Here is a 17371-nt window from a genome sequence, read left to right as displayed (position 1 = left end):
ATGTAGGGGGAACAGTCCCTATTCTGCTCTGTGTCAGTGTGTATCAGGGATCCTTATAATAGGTGTCAATCCATATCTGCCAAGTGACCCTATCTAGTGGTAACTGTCTCTATTCTGCTCTGTGTCAATGTGTATCAGGGATCATTAGGATAGGTGTCAATCCATATCTGCCAAGTGACCCTATGTAGGGGGAACAGTCCCTATTCTGCGCTGTGTCAGTGTGTATCAGGAATCCATATATGCCAAGTGACCCTATGTAGTGTCAATGTGTATCATGGTCGGGAATCTAACAGGGGAAGAGGTGAAAGTCATCCTCCTCCTCCCACGACCACGCCATACCTGCCAAGTGACCATATATCAGGGGAACGGTCTCTAATCTCCTCTGTGTCAGTGTGTATCAGTTATCCTTAGGATAGGTGTCAATCCATATCTTCCAAGTAACCCTATGTAGAAGAAATAGTCTCTATCCTGATCTGTTTCAGTGTGTTTCAGGGATCCTTAGGTTAGGTGTCAATCCATATCTGCCAAGTGACCGTATGTAGGGGGAACAGTCTCTATTCTGCTCTGTGTCAGTGTGTATCAGGGATCCTTAGGATAGGTGTCAATCCATATCTGCCAAGTGACCCTATCTAGTGGTAACTGTCTCTATTCTGCTCTGTGTCAATGTGTATCAGGGATCATTAGGATAGGTGTCAATCCATATCTGCCAAGTGACCCTATGTAGGGGGAACAGTCCCTATTCTGCGCTGTGTCAGTGTGTATCAGGAATCCATATATGCCAAGTGACCCTATGTAGTGTCAATGTGTATCATGGTCGGGAATCTAACAGGGGAAGAGGTGAAAGTCATCCTCCTCCTCCCACGACCACGCCATACCTGCCAAGTGACCATATATCAGGGGAACGGTCTCTAATCTCCTCTGTGTCAGTGTGTATCAGTTATCCTTAGGATAGGTGTCAATCCATATCTTCCAAGTAACCCTATGTAGAAGAAATAGTCTCTATCCTGATCTGTTTCAGTGTGTTTCAGGGATCCTTAGGTTAGGTGTCAATCCATATCTGCCAAGTGACCGTATGTAGGGGGAACAGTCTCTATTCTGCTCTGTGTCAGTGTGTATCAGGGATCCTTAGGATAGGTGTCAATCCATATCTGCCAAGTGACCCTATGTAGAGGGAACAGTCTCTATTCTGCTCTGTGTCAGTGTGTATCAGGGATCATTAGGATAGGTGTCAATCCATATCTGCCAAGTGACCCTATGTAGAGGGAACAGTCTCTATTCTGCTCTGTGTCAGTGTGTATCAGGGATCATTAGGATAGGTGTCAATCCATATCTGCCAAGTGACCCTATGTAGGGGGAACAGTCCCTATTCTGCTCTGTGTCAGTGTGTATCAGGGATCCTTAGGATAGGTGTCAATCCATATCTGCCAAGTGACCCTATGTAGGGGGGACAATCCCTATTTTGCTCTGTGTCAGTGTGTATCAGGGATCCTTAGGATATGTGTCAATCCATATCTGCCAAGTGACCCTATGTAGGGGGAACAGTCCCTATTCTGCTCTGTGTCAGTGTGTATCAGGGATCCTTAGGATAGGTGTCAATCCATATCTGCCAAGTGACCCTATGTAGGGGGAACAGTCCCTATTCTGCTCTGTGTCAGTGTGTATCAGGGATCATTAGGATAGGTGTCAATCCATATCTGCCAAGTGACCCTATGTAGGGGAAAAGTCCCTATTCTGCTCTGTGTCAGTGTGTATCAGGGTCTCTGAGGACAGGTGTCAATCCATATGTCAAGGTGTCAATATGTCATATGTCAGGTGTCAATCCATATCCATTGTGATTTAGGAATGTTAGGTGATTTCTGCCCTTTATGGATTAAAACCAGACTCTGCATCAACTGTGTAATTTTCCATGGGAGTTTTGAAATGGACCCCCCCCCCGGCATGCCACAGTCCAGGTGTTAGTCCCCTTGAAACAACTTTTCCATCACTTTTGTGGCCAGAAAGAGTCCCTGTGGGTTTTAAAATTCGCCTGCCCATTGAAGTCAATGGCGGTTCGCCCGGTTCGCCGGTTCGCGAACGTTTGCGGAAGTTCCTGTTCGCCGTTCGCGAACCGAAAATTTTGTGTTCGCGACATCACTACTGAGAGGTAACTTAATTATCTATACAGTTTCAGCACACAATTTCCCCCAACTCCTGGATGTACCCCAAGACTATAACTTACACCCATAAATTACATATCCCCTGATAGCCCCGATCTGGGTGAGCAACATACTGAAAAATCCCCCAGATCGGTTCAGGGGTTCGTGAATTTCCTGGAGGTCTTCTTTTCACCGAGCACACACGAGGTGTTAGCCAAAGAGAGTTCCATGTGTTTTGGCCTTGCGGTTGGTCTCTGTTTGTGAGGTGAAAAGCACGAAATTGTTTAATATACCGGGCTTTGTCTGGGTTTGTATGATTCCCCTCGTTTGCATGATTTCTTTCACCGAACACCGTTCCGTTCGTATGTTTCCCCACGAACGGGTGGAAGTATGGAGGTCTCTGCGGTGTTCGCATGATCGAGTGTCTGATTTGGGTTCCAGGCACTCAATGACCAAACACAGCTGGTGCGTTCGTATGGAAAGATGGGTGCCGCCACGTGTTCGTATGCTGAACGGCGGCCACCCAGGGAATACACAATGCGTTCGTATAATTGTCAATTGAGGTAATGTGAAGAACGATAGGGGAGGTCAATTAGTTCCACGCTCCACTCGAGGGTGGACTGGTTGTTCAGTATCTTGTTCGTTTGTCGAATGGTACAACTTCAGATGGTTCAAAGCATATTTTTACCAAACAACCAGATGAATAACACAACAGATAGGAGGTTACTTGGTTCTTTTACCAGTGTATTTAACCGTGGAGAATAGAGTAAAATACTTCAACAATTAGGGGTAGAGACAATACAATAATGAGTAGCAACGCACAGTCCGCTACATCAACCATGAGTTAAAGACAAATCTTAAGCAAGTGGAATGTGATGGGGAAAATGGGGAAGCTTTATGGGTAAATATCAGCTTGGGGCAAAAGAAGGGAAATCAACTATAAGTTGGGGTGTGTTATAAACCACCCAATGTTAATATTGATGAGGAACAATAGCTGTTTGAGCAAATTGAGAAAGCTACAAATCTGTGTAACACGTTGATTATTGACGATTTTAATTACCTCAGAAAAACTAGTTACGGCGCACTCAGACATGTAAAAATTCACAACTAAGAAGGCTAATAACAAAAATGTGGGAGATAAATTAAATAGTTCTAGTGCTAAACATAAGCAACAGTGTATTAAATTAATTTCTTTGTAAGAGCAAAGTGAGTATACAATAAAGAGTGATAAAAGCAATTAAAAACAGTGTAACAACTAAACAATTAAAGTGTTGGTGCTTGAATGAGTATACTCACATTTGCAGATAATATCTGTGCTGCATGAAGAAAATAATAAAAGTGACATGACTATAAAACTCCTCCTATTTATACACACCTGTGGCCACCTCTAAAGAGGTCTCAGAAGCTGGGGGGCCTGGGCGGGGTGCTTAACCCCAAAGGAATCTGGTCTGGATTCCAAATATATTTGCACAAAGGAGAGATTGGGGGCACACCCGAAAGATGCATTATGCATGAAAGGTGCTGCCGCAGTGACCAAAATTCATACAGAAAAACTAGTTACGGCGCACTCAGACATGTAAAAATTCACAACTAAGAAGGCTACTCTAAAACGCCTATCTAAGAGAATAAATATGGGGATTTAGTTCCACCATATGGCCATATGATGTTAAGCCCACTACTGCTTCAAAGTACCCCAATATCAGTGGGTCCTACGCTAATAACAAAAATGTGGGAGATAAATTAAATAGTACTAGTGCTAAACATAAGCAACAGTGTATTAAATTAATTTCTTTGTAAGAGCAAAGTGAGTATACAATAAAGAGTGATAAAAGCAATTAAAAACAGTGTAACAACTAAACAATTAAAGTGTTGGTGCTTGAATGAGTATACTCACATTTGCAGATAATATCTGTGCTGCATGAAGAAAATAATAAAAGTGACATGACTATAAAACTCCTCCTATTTATACACACCTGTGGCCCCAATCTCTCCTTTGTGCAAATATATTTGGAATCCAGACCAGATTCCTTTGGGGTTAAGCACCCCGCCCAGGCCCCCCAGCTTCTGAGACCTCTTTAGAGGTGGCCACAGGTGCAGATTTTAATTACCTCGACATAAATTGGGACTCAGGGACTAGTAGTTCCGCAGAGGGGATATGATAGTATTATACAAATATATCCAGAACCAATACAAACCATTGTTTTGAAATCTATTCACAAACCGGACTTTACATAGGACACAAGGTCATGCATTTAGATTGCCTTAGATGAAATCTTCTTTCTTCCAAAGAAAAGTTTTTTCTACTGTAAAAACAATAAGGATGTGGAATTGTCTGCCTGAAGAAGTGGTTTTGTCAGAGTCCGTACAGATGTTCACAGACTGACTGGTCGGGCACTTCGGACATGGTCCGAGGGCCCGGCCGGGAGGGGGGCCCGCCATCAGGGGCCGGCCGCGTTCAGGGCCGGCCCTTTAAATGCTGCAGCCGCCTGAGCGCTCTCTTAAGAGCCTCAGGCGGCTGCAGCTTCTCACCTCCCCTCCCCTGTAGAGTGGCCGAGCTGCTCTGCGATCCGCGGTGCCCGGCCGGAGTGATAGGAAAGTGCACACTGAGTGTGCACCTTCCTGTCAGTCCGGCCGGGTACAGGAAACAGAAACTCCTGTTCCGCGCGGAGTTTCTGTTTCCTGTACCCGGCCGGACTGATAGGAAGGTGCACACTGATCACCTTCCTATCACTCCGGCCGGGCACCGCGGACCGGAGAGCAGCTCGGCCACGCTACAGGGGAGGGGGTAAGAAGAGAGAGTGAGGGGGGGTAAGAAGAGAGAGGGAGGGGGGTAAGAAGAGGGAGGGGGTGTAAGAAGAGGGAGGGGGGTGTAAGAAGAGGGAGGGGGGGTGTAAGAAGAGAGAGGGAGGGGGGGTGTAAGAAGAGAGAGGGATGGGGGGTAAGAAGAGAGAGGGAGGGGGTAAGAAGAGGGAGCGGGGTAAGAAGAGGGAGGGAGGGGGTAAGAAGAGGGAGGGGGGATGTAAGAAGAGAGAGGGAGGGGGGTGTAAGAAGAGAGAGGGAGGGGGGTGTAAGAAGAGAGAGGGAGGGGTGTAAGAAGAGAGAGGGGGGTGTAAGAAAAGAGAGGGAGGGGGTGTGCAAGAAAAGAGAGGGAGGGGGGTGTAAGAAGAGAAAGGGAGGGGGGTAAGAAGAGAGGGAGGGGGGTAAGAAGAGGGATGGGGGTGTAAGAAGAGGGAGGGGGGTGTAAGAAGAGAGAGGGAGGGGGTGTAAGAAGAGAGAGGGAGGGGGGTTGTAAGAAGAGAGAGGGAGGGGGGTAAGAAGAGAGAGGGAGGGGGGTGTAAGAAGAGGGAGGGGGTGTAAGAAGAGAGAGGGATGGGGTAAGAAGAGAGAGGGAGGGGGTAAGAAGAGAGAGTGAGGGGGGTAAGAAGAGAGGAAGGGGGGTAAGAAGAGAGGGAAGGGGGGTAAGAAGAGAGAGGGAGGGGGGAAAGAAGAGAGAGGGAGGGGGTAAGAAGAGAGGGAGGGGGGTAAGAAGAGAGAGGGAGGGGGGTAAGAAGAGAGGGAGGGGGAGTAAGAAGAGAGAGGTGGGGGTAGTAAGAAGAGAGGGGGGAGTAAGAAGGGGGTAAGAAGAGTGGGGGGGAGGAAGAAGGGGGGGAGTAAGAAGGGGGTAAGAAGAGGGGGAGGGGGGAGTAAAAAGAGGAAGGGGGTGTAAGAAGAGGGGGAGGGGGGAGTAAGAAGAGGGGGGGAAGGAAGAGGGGGGAGTAAGAAGAGAGGGAGGGGGTGTAAGAAGAGGGGGGAGGGGGTAAGAAGAGGGGAGAGGGGGTAAGAAGAGGGGGGAGTAAGAAGAGAGGGGGGAGTAAGAAGGGGGTAAGAAGAGGGGGAGGGGGAGTAAGAAGAGGGGGAGGGGGGAGTAAAAAGAGGAAGGGAGGAGTAAGAAGAGGGGGGAGGGGGGTAAGAAGAGGGGGTAGGGGGAGTAAGAAGGGAGAGGAGTAAGAAGAGGGGGGTAAGAAGAGGGGGGAGGGGAGTAAGAAGAGGGGGAGTAAGAAAAGGGAGGAGTAAGAAGAGGTGGGAGTAAGAAGAGGGGGAGGGGGGAGTAAGAAGAGGGGGAGAGTAAGAAGGGGGAGTAAGAAGAGGGGGAGGGGGGAGTAAGAAGAGGGGGAGAGTAAGAAAGGGGGTAAGAAGAGAGTGAGGGGGGAGTAAGAAGAGGGGGGAGTAAGTAAGAAGGGGGGTAAGAAGAGGGGGAGGGGGTAAGAAGAGGGGGAGGGGGGAGTAAGAGGAAGGCAATTGCCCCCTCCCCTGTCCGCAGGCACCGTGCGGGCAGCCGGCAGGGGAGGGAGGAAGAGAGGACCCGGGAGCTCAGCCTACAGCTCCTCTGGGTCCTTCTTGCACGAGCACAGATCGTTGCCGCGGTTACCACTGCAACGTTACTGCTCTTGCGAGAGTAAACTCTAGCCCTGGAGCTACGGGCTAGAGTTCACTCTCAACACTGTGACCACCAGGGATTCCTGGTGGTCGCAGTGGTGAGAGTGAACTCTAGCCCCATAAACACACTGCCCCCACACACCATACACATTCACACACTGCCCCCCATACCCACACACACCATACACATTTACACACATTGCCTCACACACACACACACATACACCGCCCACCCATACACACACAGCCCCCATACTAAAATTGCCACACACATACACAGCCCACTCATACACCATTGCCCCACACACCCTACACATTCACACAATACACCCCCTCAAACACACTGAACCTTTCACACACACTGCCCCCCTTACATTATTGCCATTTATATAGCGCCAACAGATTCCGTAGCGCTTTACAATATTATGAGAGGGGACTTAACTATAAATAGGACAATTACAAATAAACTTACAGGAACAATAGGTTGAAGAGGACCCTTCTCAATCGAGCTTACATTCTATAGGAAGTGGGGTGTAAAACACATTAGGACAGGAATTTGCAGTCAAATAAGGTGGGCTACCCTTTAGGAGAGGGCAAGAGACAGGTATGTGAGGTAAGGGTTAGTCTTGGAGGCCATAAGCTTTCCTAGAGAGATGGGTTTTAAGGCACTTCTTAAAAGATGCAAGACTAGGGGAGAGTCTGGTGGCAGTAGGCAGGCTATTCCATAGGAAGGGAGCCGCCCGCGAGAAGTCCTGCAAGCATTAGTTGGCCGTACGGGTGCGGACAACGGACAGGAGGTGGTCACGGGCAGAGCGGAGAGACCAAGAAAGGACATACCTATGGATCTGTGAGGAGATATAAGAGGGGCTAGATTTGTTCAGTGCTTTATAGGTGTGAGTTAGTACCTTGAATTGAGTCCTATAGCATACAGGAAGCCAATGTAAGGACTGGCAGAGGGGTGAGGTGTGACAGAAACGACTAGAGAGGAAAATCAGTCTAGCAGCAGCATTCATTATGGACTGTAGGGGTGCAGTACGGCTTTTGGGAAGACCAATCAGGAGAGGGTTACAATAATCCATGCGAGAAATTACTAGAGCATGGACAAGCTCCTTGGTAGTATCTGGTGCAAGAAAGGGGCGGATGCGGGCTATGTTTTTAAGATGGAATCTGCAGGATTTAGCAACATGCTGGATGTGAGGCTCAAAGGTGAGACCAGAGTCACGTATGACGCCAAGACAGCGCGCTTGCAAGGATGGACTGATGTGGGTAGCACAAACTTGAAGGGAGAGCGAAAGGGGAGGATCAGTATTAGGAGGAGGAAAGACAAGGAGCTCAGGTTTAGATAGATTGAGTTTCAGAAAGCGGGAGGACATCCAGACAGAGATGGAACAAAGGCAACCAGTGACACGTTGCAGGACGGCAGGGGAGAGGTCCGGGGAGGAGAGATATAACTGGGTGTCATCAGTGTACAGGTGGTAGCGGAATCCAAAAGAGGTAATAAGTTTGCCAAGAGAGGCAGCATAAAGAGAAAATAGAAGGGGACCAAGGACAGAGCCTTGGGGGACTCCAACCGAGAAAGGACAAGGGGAGGAGGTATCATTAGTAAAAGAGTTCAGTTTTTCATTTTTCTTTTGTCAGTAACTTCTAGGAGACCTATACCATCTAAGACTCCCACAAGAATTCTATATGGGGTAAATATATGCAAGGAATTTCTTGTGTTTTCTCCTATTTTATTTGATGTACTGTTTTGCAATTTGTTATCTGTATGTCATTTATTTCTGTATTTTGTACTCAGCACTGTGAATCTTTTTTGTCAGATTAAATGTCTACTTAATCAGCTTGTGTCTCTGTTCTCTATGAGCTTCACTCCCCAAAAGAAAGCTCAGGTAAACACGTTACCAAAAAGGGTTATTTATATGGGTTTGATCAGTAAAAGTAGAACTGTGTTTCTATAACTCTCCTGTGTGTGGGGTAACCTAAGACGCCCGGGTTTAAAAGTCTTGGTGGTGGCAGTAAAGTGTGTACTAGGGGGTTAGTGTAGAAGGGATTGCAGGGGTTAATTTAGTCATTGCTGGGACTAGCAACAGGTAACCAGGGGTCTGGTGTCATTAACCCTGTCACTTCCACACTCTCCCCACTGTCTCGGCTGGGCCTATGGCCCACGCTCGTGACAAACTGTATACATACTGTGGTGGAACCAACCTCGCCACTGTGCACTGGAGGAGCCTGGTTGCTAGCCTCCTGCCCTGCGACTATGGCCCTGGGATGTATTACCACTTTAAGAATGGTATTTGGGCATAATAGATTTGTATAATGCTGTTCCTGGCTCTTTAATGACTTTGGAGCAGTGTTACAACTTTTAAACTGGCACTTCGGATGCAGTCGAAGTGCCGAAGTCGTCGAAGTGCCGAAGTAGTCGAAGTGGCTGCCATTCGACAAACGAACACGTGGCGGCGGCCATTTTAACTTATTCGAACGCGGTCAGCGGTGTGTGCAGCCAAATCTATGGAACTGTTTGCGGCTACCCAATTGCACGAACACAGCTGACCCGTACCTTCTTCAACACCGCGACTGGAGACTAAGTCCCGTTCGAAGATTCGAACGCTCGTTCGAATGGGACTTAGTCATTTTCTCGGTGTAAAATAGACTGACTGCACAGCCCAAATCCATGGAACTGTTTTGGGCATGAAAATGTGCTTGCGGTCGGTCAAAAGTGACTTATATCTATCTCCCGAACGGCTGAACAGATTCGAATGATTTTTGGTTATGTTGGTATTTGGAATGTGCTGATTAATAATATGTAACTGTTATTAATATTAGATGTATGGTTTTCCAGTTCCGAAAGATGGGTAAAAAGTATGTTTATGGTGTCTGCTGCCGTGCTTGGAGTCCTCAGGAAGCGCTAGGAGCATCCTTCAACGGAGGTACCCAGTCGGAATTGCCCATAGATCCGTTACATTGGTGGCAGCAGTGGGATGGCGTCCTAGTGCGAGGTAAAGCAGCTCGGAGACACCATTCCTGGATTACAAATTGAGGGCAACGCTAGTACCCGTACAGCGCCCCTATCTACAAAGGAACCAACGTCGGCAGAGCAAGCATGGGGCCATAAGCACTCAGGAGCAGTTTGACAGAGAGGTTGCCATACGGCTGGCTTTCTTTGGACCCAACCCCTCTGAGGAAACCATGCAGTTCGCGAGGAAATTAGCGGCAGAGTACCTACAGTTCATAACAGATCTATCCAAAGTTGTCGGCCGCCCTCCCCAGCGGCAGAATGCATTACAGGGAGCTTAAGGTGCCGTCCTTCCTCCCCAGCGGCAGTATGTATCCCAGGGAGCTGAAGGTGCCGTCCTTCCTCCCCAGCGGCAGTGTGTGTCACAGGGAGCTGAAGGTGCCATCCTTGCTCCCCAACGGCGGTGTGTATCCCAGGGAGCTGAGGGTGTCGTCCTCCCTCCCAGTGGCATCTCTAGGATTCATTTATAGGGGGGGCACATGGTGGGCCAGGGACAAAAGTAGGGGGGCACATTTAACCCCGCCCTCACTGCAGTTTGACCCCGCCCCTGCCGCATGTTAAGCCCCGCCCGACACAATGTGTTTTCCACCAAGGATTATTTAAAAAAACACATTTCCCTTGATACAGTCCATACACACACACAGACTGCTGAGTCCTTACACACACAGAGAGACAGACTGCTGACCATACTCACACACAGACTGCCGAGTCCATACACACACACAGATTGCTGAGTCCATACACACATACAGACTGCTGAGTCCATACACACTGCTGAGTCCATACACACATACAGACTGCCGAGTCCATACACACACACAGACTGCCGAGTCCATACACACACACAGACTGTCGAGTCCATACACACACACACTGCTGAGTCCATACACACTGCTGAGTCCATACACACTGCTGAGTCCATACACACATACAGACTGCTGAGTTCATGCCCACATACAGTCTGCTGAGTCCAAACACACACACAGACTGCCGAGTCCATACACACACACACACAGACTGCCGAGTCCATACACACATACAGACTGCTGAGTCCATACACACATACAGACTGCTGAGTCCATACACACTGCTGAGTTCATACACACATACAGACTGCTGAGTTCATACATACATACAGACTACAGAGTTCATACACACATACAGTCTGCTGAGTCCATACACACATACAGACTGCCGAGCCCATACACACACATACAGACTGCCGAGTCCATACACACATACAGACTGCCGAGTCCATACACACACACAGACTGCCGAGTCCATACACACATACAGACTGCCGAGTCCATACACACACACAGACTGCAGAGTCCATACACACATACAGACTGCCGAGTCCATACACACATACAGACTGCCAAGTCCATACACACATACAGACTGCCGAGTCCATACACACATACAGACTGCTGAGTCCATACACACTGCTGAGTCCATACACACATACAGACTGCTGAGTCCATACATACATACAGACTGCTGAGTCCATACACACACACATTGCTTAGTCCATATGCACACACTGCTGAGTCCATATACACACACTGCTGAGTCCATATACACACACTGCTGAGTCCATACACACACACAGACTGCCGAGTCCAGACACACACAGACTGCCGAGTCCAGACAAACACAGACTGCTGAGTCCATACACACTGCCGAGTCTATACACACATACAGACTGCAGAGTTCATACAAACACACAGACTGCCGAGTCCACACACACATACAGACTGCAGAGTTCATACACACATACAGACTGCCGAGTCCATACACACATACAGACTGCTGAGTCCATACACACATACAGACTGCAGAGTTCATACACACATACAGACTGCCGAGTCCATACACACATACAGACTGCCGAGTCCATACACACCCACAGACTGCAGAGTTCATACACACACACACAGACTGCCGAGTCCATACACACATACAGACTGCTGAGTCCATACACATACACAGACTGTCGAGTCCATACACACATACAGACTGCCAAGTCCATACACACATACAGACTGCCGAGTCCATACACACATACAGACTGCTGAGTCCATACACACTGCTGAGTCCATACACACATACAGACTGCTGAGTCCATACATACATACAGACTGCTTAGTCCATACACACATACAGTCTGCTGAGTCCATACACACACACATTGCTTAGTCCATATGCACACACTGCTGAGTCCATATACACACACTGCAGAGTCCATACACACATACAGACTGCCGAGTCCATACACACATACAGACTGCTGAGTCCATACATACTGCTGAGTCCATACACACATACAGACTGCCGAGTCCATACACACACACACAGACTGTCGAGTCCATACACACACACACTGCTGAGTCCATACACACTGCTGAGTCCATACACACTGCTGAGTCCATACACACATACAGACTGCTGAGTTCATGCCCACATACAGTCTGCTGAGTCCAAACACACACACAGACTGCCGAGTCCATACACACACACACACAGACTGCCGAGTCCATACACACATACAGACTGCTGAGTCCATACACACTGCTGAGTTCATACACACATACAGACTGCTGAGTTCATACATACATACAGACTACAGAGTTCATACACACATACAGTCTGCTGAGTCCATACACACATACAGACTGCCGAGCCCATACACACACACAGACTGCAGAGTCCATACACACATACAGACTGCCGAGTCCATACACACACACAGACTGCAGAGTCCATACACACATACAGACTGCCGAGTCCATACACACATACAGACTGCCAAGTCCATACACACATACAGACTGCCGAGTCCATACACACATACAGACTGCTGAGTCCATACACACTGCTGAGTCCATACACACATACAGACTGCTGAGTCCATACATACATACAGACTGCTGAGTCCATACACACACACATTGCTTAGTCCATATGCACACACTGCTGAGTCCATATACACACACTGCTGAGTCCATATACACACACTGCTGAGTCCATACACACACACAGACTGCCGAGTCCAGACACACACAGACTGCCGAGTCCAGACAAACACAGACTGCTGAGTCCATACACACTGCCGAGTCTATACACACATACAGACTGCAGAGTTCATACACACACACAGACTGCCGAGTCCACACACACATACAGACTGCAGAGTTCATACACACATACAGACTGCCGAGTCCATACACACATACAGACTGCTGAGTCCATACACACATACAGACTGCAGAGTTCATACACACATACAGACTGCCGAGTCCATACACACATACAGACTGCCGAGTCCATACACACCCACAGACTGCAGAGTTCATACACACACACAGACTGCCGAGTCCATACACACATACAGACTGCTGAGTCCATACACATACACAGACTGTCGAGTCCATACACACATACAGACTGCCAAGTCCATACACACATACAGACTGCCGAGTCCATACACACATACAGACTGCTGAGTCCATACACACTGCTGAGTCCATACACACATACAGACTGCTGAGTCCATACATACATACAGACTGCTTAGTCCATACACACATACAGTCTGCTGAGTCCATACACACACACATTGCTTAGTCCATATGCACACACTGCTGAGTCCATATACACACACTGCAGAGTCCATACACACATACAGACTGCCGAGTCCATACACACATACAGACTGCTGAGTCCATACATACTGCTGAGTCCATACACACATACAGACTGCCGAGTCCATACACACACACACAGACTGTCGAGTCCATACACACACACACTGCTGAGTCCATACACACTGCTGAGTCCATACACACTGCTGAGTCCATACACACATACAGACTGCTGAGTTCATGCCCACATACAGTCTGCTGAGTCCAAACACACACACAGACTGCCGAGTCCATACACACACACACACAGACTGCCGAGTCCATACACACATACAGACTGCTGAGTCCATACACACTGCTGAGTTCATACACACATACAGACTGCTGAGTTCATACATACATACAGACTACAGAGTTCATACACACATACAGTCTGCTGAGTCCATACACACATACAGACTGCCGAGCCCATACACACACACAGACTGCAGAGTCCATACACACATACAGACTGCCGAGTCCATACACACACACAGACTGCAGAGTCCATACACACATACAGACTGCCGAGTCCATACACACATACAGACTGCCAAGTCCATACACACATACAGACTGCCGAGTCCATACACACATACAGACTGCTGAGTCCATACACACTGATGAGTCCATACACACATACAGACTGCTGAGTCCATACATACATACAGACTGCTGAGTCCATACACACATACAGTCTGCTGAGTCCATACACACACACATTGCTTAGTCCATATGCACACACTGCTGAGTCCATATACACACACTGCTGAGTCCATACACACACACAGACTGCCGAGTCCAGACACACACAGACTGCCGAGTCCAGACAAACACAGACTGCTGAGTCCATACACACTGCCGAGTCTATACACACATACAGACTGCAGAGTTCATACACACACACAGACTGCCGAGTCCACACACACATACAGACTGCAGAGTTCATACACACATACAGACTGCCGAGTCCATACACACATACAGACTGCTGAGTCCATACACACATACAGACTGCAGAGTTCATACACACATACAGACTGCCGAGTCCATACACACATACAGACTGCCGAGTCCATACACACATACAGACTGCAGAGTTCATACACACATACAGACTGCCGAGTCCATACACACATACAGACTGCTGAGTCCATACACATACACAGACTGTCGAGTCCATACACACATACAGACTGCCAAGTCCATACACACATACAGACTGCCGAGTCCATACACACATACAGACTGCTGAGTCCATACACACTGCTGAGTCCATACACACATACAGACTGCTGAGTCCATACATACATACAGACTGCTTAGTCCATACACACATACAGTCTGCTGAGTCCATACACACATACAGTCTGCTGAGTCCATACACACACACATTGCTTAGTCCATATGCACACACTGCTGAGTCCATATACACACACTGCTGAGTCCATACACACACACAGACTGCCGAGTCCAGACACACACAGACTGCTGAGTCCATACACACTGCCGAGTCTATACACACATACAGACTGCAGAGTTCATACACACACACAGACTGCCGAGTCCACACACACATACAGACTGCAGAGTTCATACACACATACAGACTGCCGAGTCCATAGACACATACAGACTGCTGAGTCCATAGACACATACAGACTGCTGAGTCCATACACACATACAGACTGCAGAGTTCATACACACATACAGACTGCCGAGTCCATACACACATACAGACTGCCGAGTCCATACACACATACAGACTGCAGAGTTCATACACACATACAGACTGCCGAGTCCATACACACATACAGACTGCTGAGTCCATACACATACACAGACTGTCGAGTCCATACACACATGCAGACTGCAGAGTCCATACACACATACAGACTGCAGAGTCCATACACACATACAGACTGCTGAGTCCATACACACACACAGACTGCCGAGTCCAGACACACACAGACTGCCGAGTCCAGACACACACAGACTGCTGAGTCCATACACACTGCCGAGTCCATACACACATACAGACTGCAGAGTCCATACACACACACAGACTGCCGAGTCCAGACACACACAGACTGCCGAGTCCAGACAAACACAGACTGCTGAGTCCATACACACTGCCGAGTCTATACACACATACAGACTGCAGAGTTCATACACACACACAGACTGCCGAGTCCACACACACATACAGACTGCAGAGTTCATACACACATACAGACTGCCGAGTCCATACACACATACAGACTGCTGAGTCCATACACACATACAGACTGCAGAGTTCATACACACATACAGACTGCCGAGTCCATACACACATACAGACTGCCGAGTCCATACACACCCACAGACTGCAGAGTTCATACACACACACAGACTGCCGAGTCCATACACACATACAGACTGCTGAGTCCATACACATACACAGACTGTCGAGTCCATACACACATACAGACTGCCAAGTCCATACACACATACAGACTGCCGAGTCCATACACACATACAGACTGCTGAGTCCATACACACTGCTGAGTCCATACACACATACAGACTGCTGAGTCCATACATACATACAGACTGCTTAGTCCATACACACATACAGTCTGCTGAGTCCATACACACACACATTGCTTAGTCCATATGCACACACTGCTGAGTCCATATACACACACTGCAGAGTCCATACACACATACAGACTGCCGAGTCCATACACACATACAGACTGCTGAGTCCATACATACTGCTGAGTCCATACACACATACAGACTGCCGAGTCCATACACACACACACAGACTGTCGAGTCCATACACACACACACTGCTGAGTCCATACACACTGCTGAGTCCATACACACTGCTGAGTCCATACACACATACAGACTGCTGAGTTCATGCCCACATACAGTCTGCTGAGTCCAAACACACACACAGACTGCCGAGTCCATACACACACACACACACACAGACTGCCGAGTCCATACACACATACAGACTGCTGAGTCCATACACACTGCTGAGTTCATACACACATACAGACTGCTGAGTTCATACATACATACAGACTACAGAGTTCATACACACATACAGTCTGCTGAGTCCATACACACATACAGACTGCCGAGCCCATACACACACACAGACTGCAGAGTCCATACACACATACAGACTGCCGAGTCCATACACACACACAGACTGCAGAGTCCATACACACATACAGACTGCCGAGTCCATACACACATACAGACTGCCAAGTCCATACACACATACAGACTGCCGAGTCCATACACACATACAGACTGCTGAGTCCATACACACTGCTGAGTCCATACACACATACAGACTGCTGAGTCCATACATACATACAGACTGCTGAGTCCATACACACATACAGTCTGCTGAGTCCATACACACACACATTGCTTAGTCCATATGCACACACTGCTGAGTCCATATACACACACTGCTGAGTCCATACACACACAGACTGCCGAGTCCAGACACACACAGACTGCCGAGTCCAGACAAACACAGACTGCTGAGTCCATACACACTGCCGAGTCTATACACACATACAGACTGCAGAGTTCATACACACACACAGACTGCCGAGTCCACACACACATACAGACTGCAGAGTTCATACACACATACAGACTGCCGAGTCCATACACACATACAGACTGCTGAGTCCATACACACATACAGACTGCAGAGTTCATACACACATACAGACTGCCGAGTCCATACACACATACAGACTGCCGAGTCCATACACACATACAGACTGCAGAGTTCATACACACATACAGACTGCCGAGTCCATACACACATACAGACTGCTGAGTCCATACACATACACAGACTGTCGAGTCCATACACACATACAGACTGCCAAGTCCATACACACATACAGACTGCCGAGTCCATACACACATACAGACTGCTGAGTCCATACACACTGCTGAGTCCATACACACATACAGACTGCTGAGTCCATACATACATACAGACTGCTTAGTCCATACACACATACAGTCTGCTGAGTCCATACACACATACAGTCTGCTGAGTCCATACACACACACATTGCTTAGTCCATATGCACACACTG

General features: G+C 48.1%; 1 protein-coding gene across 1 annotated transcript in view; it reads right to left on the bottom strand.

Moving 5' to 3' along the window:
* The window catches only part of PCNX2 (pecanex 2), a 3673975-nt gene that overhangs the window by 155777 nt on the left and 3500827 nt on the right, over positions 1 to 17371 (bottom strand). The gene's annotated exons all lie outside the window — the stretch shown is intronic.

Source organism: Pelobates fuscus, chromosome 2 (assembly GCF_036172605.1).
Source record: "Pelobates fuscus isolate aPelFus1 chromosome 2, aPelFus1.pri, whole genome shotgun sequence".
NCBI classification, from domain to species: domain Eukaryota; kingdom Metazoa; phylum Chordata; class Amphibia; order Anura; family Pelobatidae; genus Pelobates; species Pelobates fuscus.
Note: the sequence above shows the minus strand (reverse complement) of the source record. Positions and strands in the feature narration are given on the sequence as shown.